Source organism: Dioscorea cayenensis, chromosome 3, assembly GCF_009730915.1.
Source record: "Dioscorea cayenensis subsp. rotundata cultivar TDr96_F1 chromosome 3, TDr96_F1_v2_PseudoChromosome.rev07_lg8_w22 25.fasta, whole genome shotgun sequence".
NCBI classification, from domain to species: domain Eukaryota; kingdom Viridiplantae; phylum Streptophyta; class Magnoliopsida; order Dioscoreales; family Dioscoreaceae; genus Dioscorea; species Dioscorea cayenensis.
Genome location: NC_052473.1, coordinates 11,915,136 through 11,928,749, shown reverse-complemented (window position 1 = coordinate 11,928,749; position 13,614 = coordinate 11,915,136). Strand labels below are relative to the sequence as shown.

At 37.7% G+C, this 13,614-nt stretch overlaps 1 non-coding gene across 1 annotated transcript; it reads left to right on the top strand.

The window, feature by feature from the left end:
* The first annotated feature begins 7,336 nt into the window (after positions 1–7,336).
* On the top strand, positions 7,337–7,443 carry LOC120257780. Its single transcript, XR_005535865.1, has one exon. It is a non-coding gene; the product is annotated as a small nucleolar RNA R71 (small nucleolar RNA).
* The last annotated feature ends 6,171 nt before the right edge of the window (positions 7,444–13,614 follow it).

Here is a 13,614-nt window from a genome sequence, read left to right as displayed (position 1 = left end):
ATATCCTTCGGTTGGAACCAAAGTCCATACATCATTTCCAGCAAATTGATTTAATTCTTCCTGTATGACAATAACCCAATGTTCATCACTCAAGGCTTCCTTCACATTCTTTGGCTCAATAAGAGAAGTGTAACACAAATATCCGGCCAATTCCCTATAGTCTATCTTCATATTCTTGTATTGGATGAGTTTTCCTTATTGTCGAAGATGGCTCATAAGTGTAGTCTTCCTAATTGCCTTCATCAAATTCTCAAATAGTATCTTCAGTTGTATCTTGTGTTGTAAAATCAATTGCATTTGGCTGTCTGGCTGCGTCTTGAGTAGTTTCAGGTGTTGTAGTAGGTGTTGTAACATGTTGTTTTTCATGTAGCTTATTATCAACTAAAGCATTGCTTTGTGTGTTATGATTATCTGACTCTCTTAAAAGGCTATGAGGTTCCACATTAGCTAATTGATCAAAAAGGTCATCAATAAGGCTGTTGGTTGCCTCCATTATTTTCTTGGTTCTTGAATTGAACACCCGATAAGCATGACTATTTGTAGAATATCCCATGAATACTCCCTTGTCACTCTTCTTATCAAACTTTCCTAGCTGCTCTTTGTCATTTAAAATCAAAGTACCAATCATCCTTCGAAGGTTTCTTTGCAGATGTATATTCTACTCCACATTTTAAATCTGACTTTTTGATCCACATCCTCTTGATTTTTCTCTTTCTTTGAAAGTTTCTTCTGGAGTACTGTGATAGCCCCACTTGTCTTCCTTCATTCAAGTCTATTTTTAGTTTCAAACACTTTGGCCGAATGTGACAATTAATCCTAAAACAGTGATAAATAGGAGTATATTTCTATTAAATAATGTCACAAAATTGTATAATATCACCATAGGCATGTGTAAGCAAAAATATAATTGCGATATAATCTAATTGTTTTAATGAACGCTCTATTTTAATTGAAAGATCTATAAAATTACCTCTTAATGTTTGAAAACCATTCCTTTGATGCGCCGAATTTATCCCTCAGATTGTTGTAGATCTCTTAGCGCCGAACAAAAGTCTCACGCCTCTAGATCACATGCTGGAATTGAGAAACAATCTCCTCTTCTTCTCCAAATAGCAGTTAGGGTTAGAGATGAAGAGAGAACTTGGGGATTTTCCTCACTAGAGAATTGATTAATTGCCTTCAGGGTTAGAGAGGAGTTATATTTATAGAGACTTCATAAAACATGATAAATATTATTCAATTATGAAGTCCTATTCAAAATATAAACCTTCATAATATGATAAACATTATCATTGAAATTATATTAGAAATATCAGTCCTAATGTAACTAAAACCACTTTTGTCTTTGAATCCTTATATTTTGGTTAACTATTTGACTCCATCAAATTTAAATCAAAATTTAAACTTAAGACAAAAATCCTAGACCAATTTACAATTTCACTCATCCCATGAAGTAAAATTATGAATTGATAATTTTATCCTGTACTCAAAACGAGACCAATTCTTTATATCTTTAAGCGTGACTCCCTAGGTTTATTCTGATTGATAATGGGAGGATACCAAAGGACGCGGGTGACACTTAGCCAGCCCTGTGGCCCCATGTTGTAACCCAATTGAACATGAATGAGTAGATCATTACAAACCTTTCTAATTATGATTATCATATGTGTATAAACCTTTTGTTCTTCTATCCCAACAGAGTAAGAGCCATGGTATTTGTCAAACTCACTGAACTCGATCATATGCAAATAACTATAGTAGAGTGAGATTACAAAACTACCCTTCGTATCCCATATGATTAGTTTGACTACCTTGGCCAAGGTTTTCTAATCTCACATTCTTAGAGTTACATAGGATACTAACTCATTTACTTCTGAGAGAATGAATTCCATCTTGGTGATCACGAACAAATGTTACTTGCCCAACATAGACGCACTCCAAGGTCGACCCTACTAAAAGTTAAATTGAGCCTAACAACTTTAGTAATAGACTAGATGTCACAAGCACATTATAATCATGATACCTCAGTTCTAAGATCCACTCATATGATCATAACCAACAATCTCAATAATTGTCTGATGTGTTCTCCGCAAGTGCACGAGTCTCACATAAGTAGTAAAGTGATACCCCGTAACGGGTAGAGTTATCGAACCGCAGGGACTGGACTTAAAGTACTAATCTATCTTCAGATGTTCAGTAAAACAAAGATTGTAATAATGTTGAATTAAGAACTAATGAAAGAGTGAAAGATGGTAGTGATAGGGGGATTTGGATTGTGTTTTCAGCAACAAAAAAGCAATGACCCGGAATGGTTCCTATGAGTTATAGCATGCTGACTTGATTCTAATGTTTACAAGGTACATCCTATGGTTCAAGTGTGTGCTCTAAAGCAATGATGCAACTATGGTTCCCAAATGCACTAAGTTATGCCAAGATAACTAGATTACCTAAGCAACTGTGCAAATTAAACCATCAAGTTATGCAAACATAAGATTAAACACAAGAAACCAAAAGAACTCTGTAATCATTAAAAATCAAGCAGTCAAAGCATACAAAACAACATAGTTCACATCTCGGGGCACCGTGGACGGTTAGCACTCATGGATGTGTACAATTAGGAAAACAAAGATAAAGAACTAGAGAAAGAAGACATGACTCCCTTCTACTCAAGATAACCTTCCTCGTCGAGCTCTGTATGCTTAACCCCAGTTCTCTTGTGCCTCCAACTCTTCCTTGATCCCCTTAGAAAGTGTGGTAAAGCTTGATCTTCACCTTCCTCAAAGTCTTCCCGGTGGAGAGTCGAATCCCCCAACGAAGATGAGGGCAAACCCTTAACTAGAGTTAAAAAGGGCTGTGTTCGAGCTCGACATGGTCTAAGCATGATCGTACTCAACCTGTGTTTCCATGGAATGATTTTGAGTGAATCAGCTAAGTGTTTGCCTAGAATTTCCAATGGAAGAAAGCACAGCCGTGCTTCATGCTAGGAGCCTTCGGCACATGCTTCCACTGTTGAGTAGAAAACAATTTTAGCCTGAGATTTTAAGGGGGAGGGACACGAGCATGCTTCAATCTTGTTCGCCTTGGTGCCACTCCCCTGTGAGTTTTTTCACTTGATCCGCACAAGGCTAGGAGATTCAAGGGGCAGAGCACGACTGTGCTCTGCCCGTGTTGAGCTTGAACACTTAGCATTTCTTTCATTTTCTCTCGTTTGGTGACCAGATTCACTCCTAATTGAATCGAGGTCCTTAATTCCTACATCATTAATGAAACCAAATCATCCTAGGGTTTATAAGTCCTGGCACCCACTAGGGGTTTATCTCTCCATGGAGCAATATAAAGTCAAAAATGAAATAAAAAATAAGTACAAGCAATCCATAGAGATAACCCCCTTGTCATTCGTGTTGATGGTCTTCAAGAGCCGCCTCGTCTTCTCCAATGACTCCTTCGTCAAGCCTAGGGAACACCTTGCAGAATCAATACCCATAAAAGCTCTCCCAATAGCTCTCCTCTAAAATAAATAGATGTCGAATGCCATAGGAATGCTCCAAAATCCCAGCAAAAACTTTTTCAAACCCTAGCTGCGCTCTCCCCAAAAGATAGGCAAAAGATAGGAAAAAGATCCCCAAAATAAACTCTCAAAGCGGTATTTAAAGGGCTGAAATCGGGCATCCACACGCCCCTGTGGAAATTCCACATGGGCATGTGGATTTCTAGGCTTCAATTTTCTTGCGCACTGTAAACAATAATAGCTATAGTGATTTACTACAGTAACTGCTATAGTACTTTCGCTACAATGCTCCTTACTTCAATTTCTTCATCAAGACCACATGATTGGGCACACATCCATGCGGTAGATCATGTCACATCTCTCTTCCAAACACATTGATGAAGCTCTTAACAATGTTACACAAGTTGGAACAAATGAGTGTGACTGCCTTTGTGCCCCTCCACTTTTTTTATTCACTTGCACATTTTGGAGGTTGGCACACACCCACATGTCTATGATCAAAACTCGTGTCTTGATCCTTGCTTGGTCCAATAGTTTTCTCAACAATTGCGTCCATGATCTATTTTTGCTTCCTTCTTTCGAAACTTGTCTCCACAACCCTAACTGCACAAAAGAACACAAATACATGTGAATAAGCCATAAAATATGATAAAAGTGATGCTCAATGTAAGAAAAGTATAGTTAGTAATACTTATACACAATCACTTATCAGTAGCACTCCTAATGTGCCAGAGTATGAAACTTAGGTGTGTAATCAGTGTCAAGTGTGGATGCCTCCACTCTGGGTCACTTGGAAGGCTCGGCTAAAGTGTGTTTCCTAGGCATTACCTATAAAAGAAAAGAGGCCAATCAGTACAAGAAAAATAGGGATATAGATGGAGCACGATCTTGCAAGGCGCACAAAAAATGTGTCCAAATAGAGGACACGATAGTGAACCACTCCCTTTGTCTTCACAAATGAGGGGACACGATCATGCAAGGGTTTAAACACGATCATATCCTAAAACAGTCATGTTCCCTACAGTGAGGTGCAAGGTATCGACACCAAAAATTTTCTCAAAAATTTGGATACAAACTCCAGCATGAGAAACCAAGACATCTGATGAACAAAAAGAAGGATAATGGAAAACCTCCGAATGAAATCAAAATCAATGCCGATGACTTACCAGAGTTCATGAGTAAAATGGCGATTGAATGTGTTAAAACTTGGCAAGAACATAATACAACTCATGAAACCCAACAATCGAAGAAAAGGAGATGAATGGCCGAGAAATGGGATGAAAAGGGTGCAACCGGTGGCTAGGTTTTAAAGTGGAGCGGTGGAAGCCGAATAGTCACGATTGAGCATGCACAAGACATGTGCGTGCTCAGGGCACCAAGGCTAGAATTTAATTCGAGGCAAGCACGATCTTGTTAAAGGTGTGTCCCTCCTACTGATTCTCTCAAGAAAAAGTGTAAAAACCTCAAAGGAGAAGGACACGATCGTGCTAAGTGCGTGGTGTTCGTGCTTGCCCTCCTGGCATGTTCTTGTTCACCCCGTGCTTGCCCTGAAAATTGAAACCAGTGAAAATCAGTAGTACAAGTAGGGCGTGCTCTGCCTGTGCTTGCCCTGAAAAATTCCAGGCAAGAGTTCTCCTTTTAAAAATCGAGCAAACAAAACACACAAGATCAATCAGTAAAAACCCAACTCCAACAAGAGTACAAAAACACACAGAGAGTATCCAACAAAAAAATGACAACAAAAGAAAAACGACAACAAAAAAAAACACGAACAACAAAGATCCAACACAACAACTTTGGTTACCTCCCAAGAAGTGCTTGTTTAACGTCACGAGCTTTACATACCTATTGTGCACTCAAGGAGGCTCGTGGTGACACCCAGAACTTGCATCACCACCTGAAATGCATATTCATGAATATGGTAATAATGAATTGATTAAATTGATCTCAGCAAAGGTCCACGAATTTGATTGAGTAGGAGCTATTGGTAAGATGGGTGGATTTTTCTTTTTTGTGGTCACTATTTTCCACCATCGAGTTGCTCGGAAGGCTTTCCTCATTGGATCATCGGGGGTACGGTTGTTTCCACCCTCGCCGCTTCCAGACATGGTGAGTCCCCTACTCCCTCTTCCATGACCTCATTCTCAAGAGGGTTGTCGTTAAGTAGCTAAGATAACTCGTATTTCATAAACATGTCTTGCACATAATCAAAAACCAAATCATCAATAGCATCCACATAATAACAAGTATCAATAAAATCCATCGTGTGTCTCTTAGAATCATGGAGTTTGAATATCACTTCATCTTTCCCCACTTGGAGCATCATTCGACCATCCTTGACATCAATGAGAGCCTTAGACGTGGCCAAGAACTTTCTACCCAAAATTAACGGCACCTCAACCTTTCCATCGACATCCAAAATGACAAAATCCACTGTAAAAATAAAATTTTCCATTTTTACTAAAACATCTTCAATGCCCACATGGTTTTCTGATGGATCTGTCAGCCCGTTGTAGTGTTATAGGAGTGGACTTCGGCTCCCCAAGCACAAGCTTTTGAAAAATTTTGCAGGGCATGAGAAGTATGCTTGCCCCAAAATCAGCAAGGGACTTTTTATCAATTAATCCACCAATTGTGCAAGGGATAATGAATCCCCCAGTGTCTTTTTCCTTCTTGGGGAGTGAGTTAGTGATCAATGCTGAATACTCCTCACTAAGTGTTACTGAGAATACATCTTCCAATTTTCTCTTATTTATGAGTAGTTCCTTTAAAATTTTGGCGTATCTCAGCATCTGAGAAAGAGCTTCAACAAATGGAGCATTGATGTGTAAAGTCTTGAACATGTTGAGAAATTTCTTAAATTGCTCATCTTGTTGATATCTTTTTCACATTTACAAGGTAGGGAAGCTTAGGTTGATACACTGGTGGAGCACTCTTCTCCTTACCCTGTTCCATTGTTTTGTCCCCTACATCGACTGGGGCCTCAAGGTTAACAGTGCCGGTTGGTTCAATAACCCCCATCTCGTCCTCATTTTTAATAGAATTTTGGAATTGTTTCCCACTCCTCAATGAAACACCCTTAAGGGATTCCTTTGGGTTGATCTTAGTGTTGCTAGGGAGTGACCCCGGAAGCCTTTCCTCAATCAATTTAGACATTTGAGCCATATGGTGTTCTAGATTATGCACTGTGGCATTTGTGTTCCTAATCATCTCTTCATTACTCACAAGATGACTTTCTATATCCTTCATAAATTGACTAAGCAACCCATTGAGTTCAGCAATTGAATTTGAGGAGGATGAGGCCAGTGACAATTGTATGCTCAGTGGGAAAGCTCTATTTTGTTGTTTTCCTTGCCCTTGTCCTGATTGGCTCCATGAGAAGTTGGGGTGATTTTTTTTACCCCGGATTGTAAGTATTGCTGTATGGGTTATTCTGGAACTGGCGATTCTGTGCAATAAAGTCCACTTGTTCAAATTATCCCCCACCCATGTCAGTAGAGCCACCGGTCTCACATGGGGGAACCCAACTATCTCCAGATGGTCCGCTGCCTGAGGTGATCGATTGTATTGCATCGAATCACTTCGTAATGGCTTCAACCTGTGCTGCCAATTTGGTGACAATATCCACTTGATAAATTCCGGCCGCCTTGACCAGTATGCTCTTCTCAGAACTCCATTGGTGGCCATTGTTTGCCATCTCTTCAATTAAAGTGTATGTTGTACTTGGTTGCTTGTTGCACAATGATCCCCCTGAGGCTGCGTCGAGCATTTGCTTAGTGGAGATGTTCAGCCCATTATAAAAAAATCTGGATTTGCATCCATTCTACAGTTCCATGAGGTGGGCATTTTCTTTGCATTTCCTTATACCTTTCCCAAGCGTCATACAAAGATTTAGACTCTAGCTGGGTGAAGGAGGAGATGTCATTTATCAAATTAGTGATCTTTGCTAGAGGAAAATATTTTGTGATAAAGGTGTCCAAGGTTTGCTTCCATGTTATTAATGACCCTTTGGGTATGGAATTTAGCCACTGTCCAGCCTTTCCTCGCAACGTGAATGGAAAGAGTCTAAGGCAAACAACCTCCTCAGAGACATTATTCGCCTTAAAGGTATCACAAATCTCAAGAAAAATCCTCAAATGCTCATATGGGTCTTCATCTTGAAATCCATTGAACTGACACATTTGCTGCACCAATTGAATAAAATTAGGTTTCAATTCAAAATTGTTTACAGCAGCTGGAGGGTGAATAATACTAGACCCCACTCCCTCTAAGTTTGGTCGAGCATAATCTGAAATACTTTGTTGTTTGTTCCCGGCCATATCTTCGTCTTGACCAACTTCCACACTTATCCCTACTGACCCTGTTTCTCTCAAGTTAATCTATCTGATTCTTCTTCGAAAATTCCTCTCAATTTCCAGATCAAGATTCGCCATTGGAGAAGAATGAAAATGGAAAGAAAACTAAAATAATGAATAAAATAGACAAGAAAACAGGTATTCACAAATATATACAATATTAACAAACTAAATCACCAAAATCTAAATTTTCCTTAAAGTTTCCAATCCCCAGCAACGGCGCAAAAAACTTGATGTCTTCTCCGTAAGTGCACGGGTCGCACACAAGTAGTAAAGTGGTACCGCGTAAGGGGTAGAGTTGCCGAACCTCAAGGAGTGGATTTAAAGTACTAATCTATCTTCGGATATTCAGTTAAACAAAGATTGTAATAAGGTTGAATTAAGAACTAATGAAACAGTGAATGATGGTACTGATCGGGGATTTGGATTGTGTTTTGAGCAACATAAGAGCAATGCCCCAGGATGATTTCTATGAGTTATAGCATGCTGACTTGATTCTAATGTTTACCAGGTACATTCTTTGGTTCAAGTGTGTGCTCTAAAGCAATGATTCAACTATGGTTCTCAAATACACAAAGTTATGCCAAGATAACTAGATTACCTAAGCAGCTGTGCAAATCAAATCATCAAGTTATGAAAACACAAAATTAAACACAAGAAACAAAAAGAACTCTGTAATCATTAAAAATGAAGTAGTTAAAGCATACAAAACAATATAGTTCACATCCCGGGGCACCGTGAATAGTTAGCCCCTCATGGATGGGTACAATGAGGAAAACAAAGATAAAGAACTAGAGAAAGAAGACATGATTCCCTTCTCCTCAAGATAATCTTCCTCGTCGAGCTGCATATGCTTAACCTCACTTCTCTTGTGCCTCTAACTCTTCCTTGTTCACCTTATTAGGTGTGGTGAAGCCTGATCTTCTCCCTCTTCAAAGTCCTCCCGGTGGAGAGTCGAATCTCCGAACATAGATAAGGGAAACCCTTAGAAACTGGAGTTAAAAAGGACTATCTTTGAGCTCAACACGGTCTAAGCACGATCCTGCTCAACCCATGTTTCTATGGAATAATTTTGAGTGAATCGGCTAAGTATTCTCCTGGAATTTCTAGTGGGAGAAAGCGCGGACGTGCTTCACACATGCTTCCTTGAACATGATCGTGCTAGGGGCCTCCGACATGTGCTTCCCTTGTTGAGTAGAAAATAATTCCAGCCTAAGATTTTCAGGGGGAGGGATACGAGCGTGCTTCAACCGTGTTCACCTTGGTGCCACTCCCCTGTGAGTTTCTTCACGTGATCCGCACAAGGGTTGAATATTTAGGGGACAGGGCATGACTATGCTCTGCCCGTGTTGAGCTTGAACACTTAGCATTTCTTTCATTTTCTCTCGTTTGGTGACCAGATTCACTCCTAATTGAATCGAGCTCCTCAATTCTTGCCTCATTAACAAACATACCCAGAATAACATCAAATGTATACAAAGATGTGCCAAAAGGCAAGCAAAAGCATGAATTGAGGGTAAGAAAATATGATATGAATTACAGTCATCATTGTCCGTCAAAGAGTAAAACCCATGTGATTGGATTGTCACGAGTCATGTTCAAATACACCAATCCCAGTGATGTATTTTTGACATATACTTCCACTATAACATAGCGCTCGACTAGCACTCTTTGTCAAAGTATATGTCATACAAATCCTTACGAACCTTTAATGGCAATTAAAGATTCTTTGATTTATGAACTATTTAAGTGCATAAGTACTAAACCCTTCCAGTGCCTTTATCCCACAAAGAGTAGAAGGTTTAACTTAATACACATGGACTATGATATTCAAAACTAATTATAAATTCCATCACAAGATTTATATAAACATCAAAATAAATGGCTATTAATAATAAAAATAATAAGAATGTATAATACAAATATCCTCACTGGCATTCGAGGACATAATCCTAAGAATTTTTTAGTTTTTCTTCTTTCTCCAGCTGTTGCAACTGATGTTGTAACTCTATTTGCTACATGACTTTGATAAATCGACACTCTAGTCCCTTCTGTAGTTAACTTGAAGATTATATGGTTGACGGTTACACTTTTATCAACTTCATTATCACTTTGATCAGTTGCTCCATCATCACTTATGTTATTGGAGAGGTTTGAATTATTCTTTTTAGTGTTTCTACATTCATACTATAGATAACCAATTTTTCTGCACTGCCAACATTGCATTCTTTTGGATTTCTTCTGTAGATTCCTTTGGTTTTTCCATGTGTATCTCTTATTGTAGCTTCTTCTATATAAGATTTGGTTTAGCAATTTGTTAAGGTCTTGAAGAAATAACACTATATTGGTTTCATCTCCCTATTGCAATTCCTTTTGCCTTCCAGCATCTACTTTTAGTGCCATATCTTATGTTTTTCTTTCTAGCTTCTTATTCTTCTCATAAGCTTGAAGTGAACCCATCAAAACATCAAGTCTCATGGTTGTAATGTCACGTGCTTCTTCTATGGCTGCCACTTTTGCTTCAAATCTCTTAGGTAAGGATCTAAGAGTCTTTCGAACTAGTTTCTCTTATGAATATCTCTTTCTTAGTTGAAATACTTGATTGTAATATCCACCAACTTGGTGTTGAATACAACAATGGTCTTATCTTCCTCCATCTTGGAATTCTTGAACTTAGTAGTTAACATCTGAAGCTTTAAGATACATACAAGATTTATACCGTCATAGATTCTTTGTAATATATCCCAAGCTTTTTTTGCTGATTCACATGTTGTAACATATTTGAATTGATTTTCATTAACTCCTCCAAAGATAGCATTGAGAGCCTTCCCATTTGCATTAGCTTTGTTTGTATCTTCTAGACTCCAATTGCTCTTCTTCTTCTTGATCTCATTCTTCTCAGCATCTTCTTCACTTGGAGGAGACCACCCTTCTTCCACCACAGTTCTTGCACTCTCATCAACGGACATGATGAAATCCTTCATACACGCCTTCCAATAAGGATAATTTGAGCTATTGAGTAGAGGTGGTCATGTGACAGATGCTTCTTCTCTTACAAGCATCGTCAGAACTAGCTTGTATCTCACTGACTTTGAAACCAAAGAGGATAATGGTAACCAAAGCTTTGATACCACTTGTTAGATCTGGAGGGTTAAAAGTGTGATAATATTTTAGCTCAACCTTTTCTGTAATGCAATCACACACAATCAAGCATCCAAGAGAAAAGGAAACACACGAATTTGTTACCCAGTTTAGCACAACTTGCCTACATCAGAGAGGCCGAGTCTGGAGAGAACAATCTACTAAAAAAGGAAAAGAATGAAGAGCACAACACTCACTCTCATTCACACAATGATAAAAAAATAGCCCTCTCTAAATTGCCAGATGCCCACTATCCTCAACCCACATACTAGGTTCTCTTACTCATGGCACATCCTACATCTCAAAGCAAGGTATCTTGTATAGACATCTCTACTTTCCAAAATAGCTTCCTCTTTTAGAATCTCCACAGCTTCAAAACTTGGACACCTTCTAAAGTTAGAGGTTACAACTCTTATTGCAACCGAGCTTACAACGCAGCCAACCTACTGATCCTAACTGAGTCCCAGCTCCCATTGCAAGATGACCTATGACACCTTGAACCCTCCCAATTGCTCTAGTTCACATCGATGCAGTCAATTCCTCCCGAGCTCTTCCTACCAGCAACTAGCCTTCTTCCTCACATCTTATTAGCAAGTCCCTCTCCCAAGGGTTGCATCCACCAATGTGCAAATCTATCTCACTAAAGAAGTCTTCAAAGATCTTCATAGACTTCTTCCCAAACTTGACCTCCATTTATCCAAGTTTGGTCTTCACAATCTTCAAACTTGATCTTCATTTCAGCCAAGTTTGGTCTTTAATATCTCTTTACTAAACTTGATCTCCTTTCATCAAAGTTTAGCTCTTCATTATCTTTCAAGCTTGATCTTAATTCATCCAAGTTTGGGTCATCAATCTTCTTCCAAATCTATGCACCTGCCAAAGATAACTTGTGCCCTTGAATAGTTTGTGTCTTCACATAGATCTCCTTCTAATAATATCCTTGTATCTTCAAGAAACTTTGCCCATAATTAGCTTTGGATCTTTTCTTCAATTGTATTGTTAATTATGGTCTTAAGATCTTCATAGCTTGATGTTGCCTTTCTTAGTTTATTCCTTTAATTAATCTTTACACCAGACTAAAGATCTCCAAATCTTGACCTCATAGTAATAAATCTCTCATGAGAAATGAAGTAACCAAAGATAGATTTTATCATCCTGGATCTTACCAAAGCTAGTTTTTATCATCCTGGATCTTACCAAAGATCGATTAAATCATAACTTTAGATATACTCCTCATGACTTGTTCTTCAAGAGAGATCCTTTCACCTTGATGCTTCTTGCCAAAGATAAACTCTTCCAAAGATAGGCTTCAACATGGTTTTGCCATATCATCATGTGCTTACTCACTTTGCCATGTCATCTTGTTTGCCATGTCACTAATGGTTTTCCCAAGTCATCTTCTTGCTTGTCAAATAATGTCAACTTGAGTTTCCAGCTCTAACAGTTGAAAATTATGTGAAATCAACCATAATCATCAAATCAATTTTATAAATTGATGTTATGTAACTAATTAAAAAAATGAGGGTATTAAAGTCCTTTTAAAAATTATAAAATTTTTAGGACATTCTCCCTTCACCGGTATCCCAAATCAATGGGCCAGAAAAAGTGAGGTTTTGGAGGGTTTCAGAGGGTTAGAGTTAACTCTTCCTTTCCCTTCATTAAATTAAAAAATCTGTTCAAACAAGGAGAGGGCTAACCTTGACTTTCTATAATCCTCCCTTTCCTTTACTTTCCCTCCTCAGCGGGCAATTCAAATATAACATTATTTTTCATTCTATTTTTGGATCCAAATACTATGTTAGAGTAGATCATTATCCAAAATACTAACTCGGATTAATACATAATTCAAATGATAATGTTATGTATCACTATAATTATTTAAATCTGCTTAATTTTAAATTATCACAAGGACAATTTTAACACAAATTACTTTTAAACTAACATGTATACCTATTAATCTTATTAGTTGGATAATTCATGTTATTAGTAGATAGGTTCTAATATTATACCTATTAATAGGTTTAATACGTAAAGTGGATATATTTTAATAAATATATTTTAAAGTGGGTTATTATAAAAAATAAACTAAATGCTTTGATTTGTAATTGTTATTTAGAGGATATGTTAATAGGTATAGTATTAACAACTGATCCATTCAAGTAGAATATTTAGGAAGAATTCACTAAAAAATAAATCCTATTATATGTCAACATTTATAGGCTTGTCCATTCTTTTTTTTATTTATTTGATTTTCATTTTAAAAATTAAAATAAGCCTATGTAAAAATGGATATGCTAGTTCTTAAACTTTATAATAGGTACATTATTAATGATATTTATTTTATTGTTGTATCTATATATATATTTGAAACTCAAATATTAAGACTTCGATTTTAATTATTAAATAAATAAATAGATTTAATATTGGTGTGCTTGAATTTAAGTTTAAACACCAAAGAGTTCTTAGCCTAGTGGCACTAACCCCATTATGGAAGTTGTGATGTATGACTTTAAAGTGTCCGGAGTTCAAATTTACTTGGATCCATGTGGTGGTGAATAGTTCCCAATCTGAGTATAGGCTTGCAATCCAAAACAGTGTGTCACTATGTTA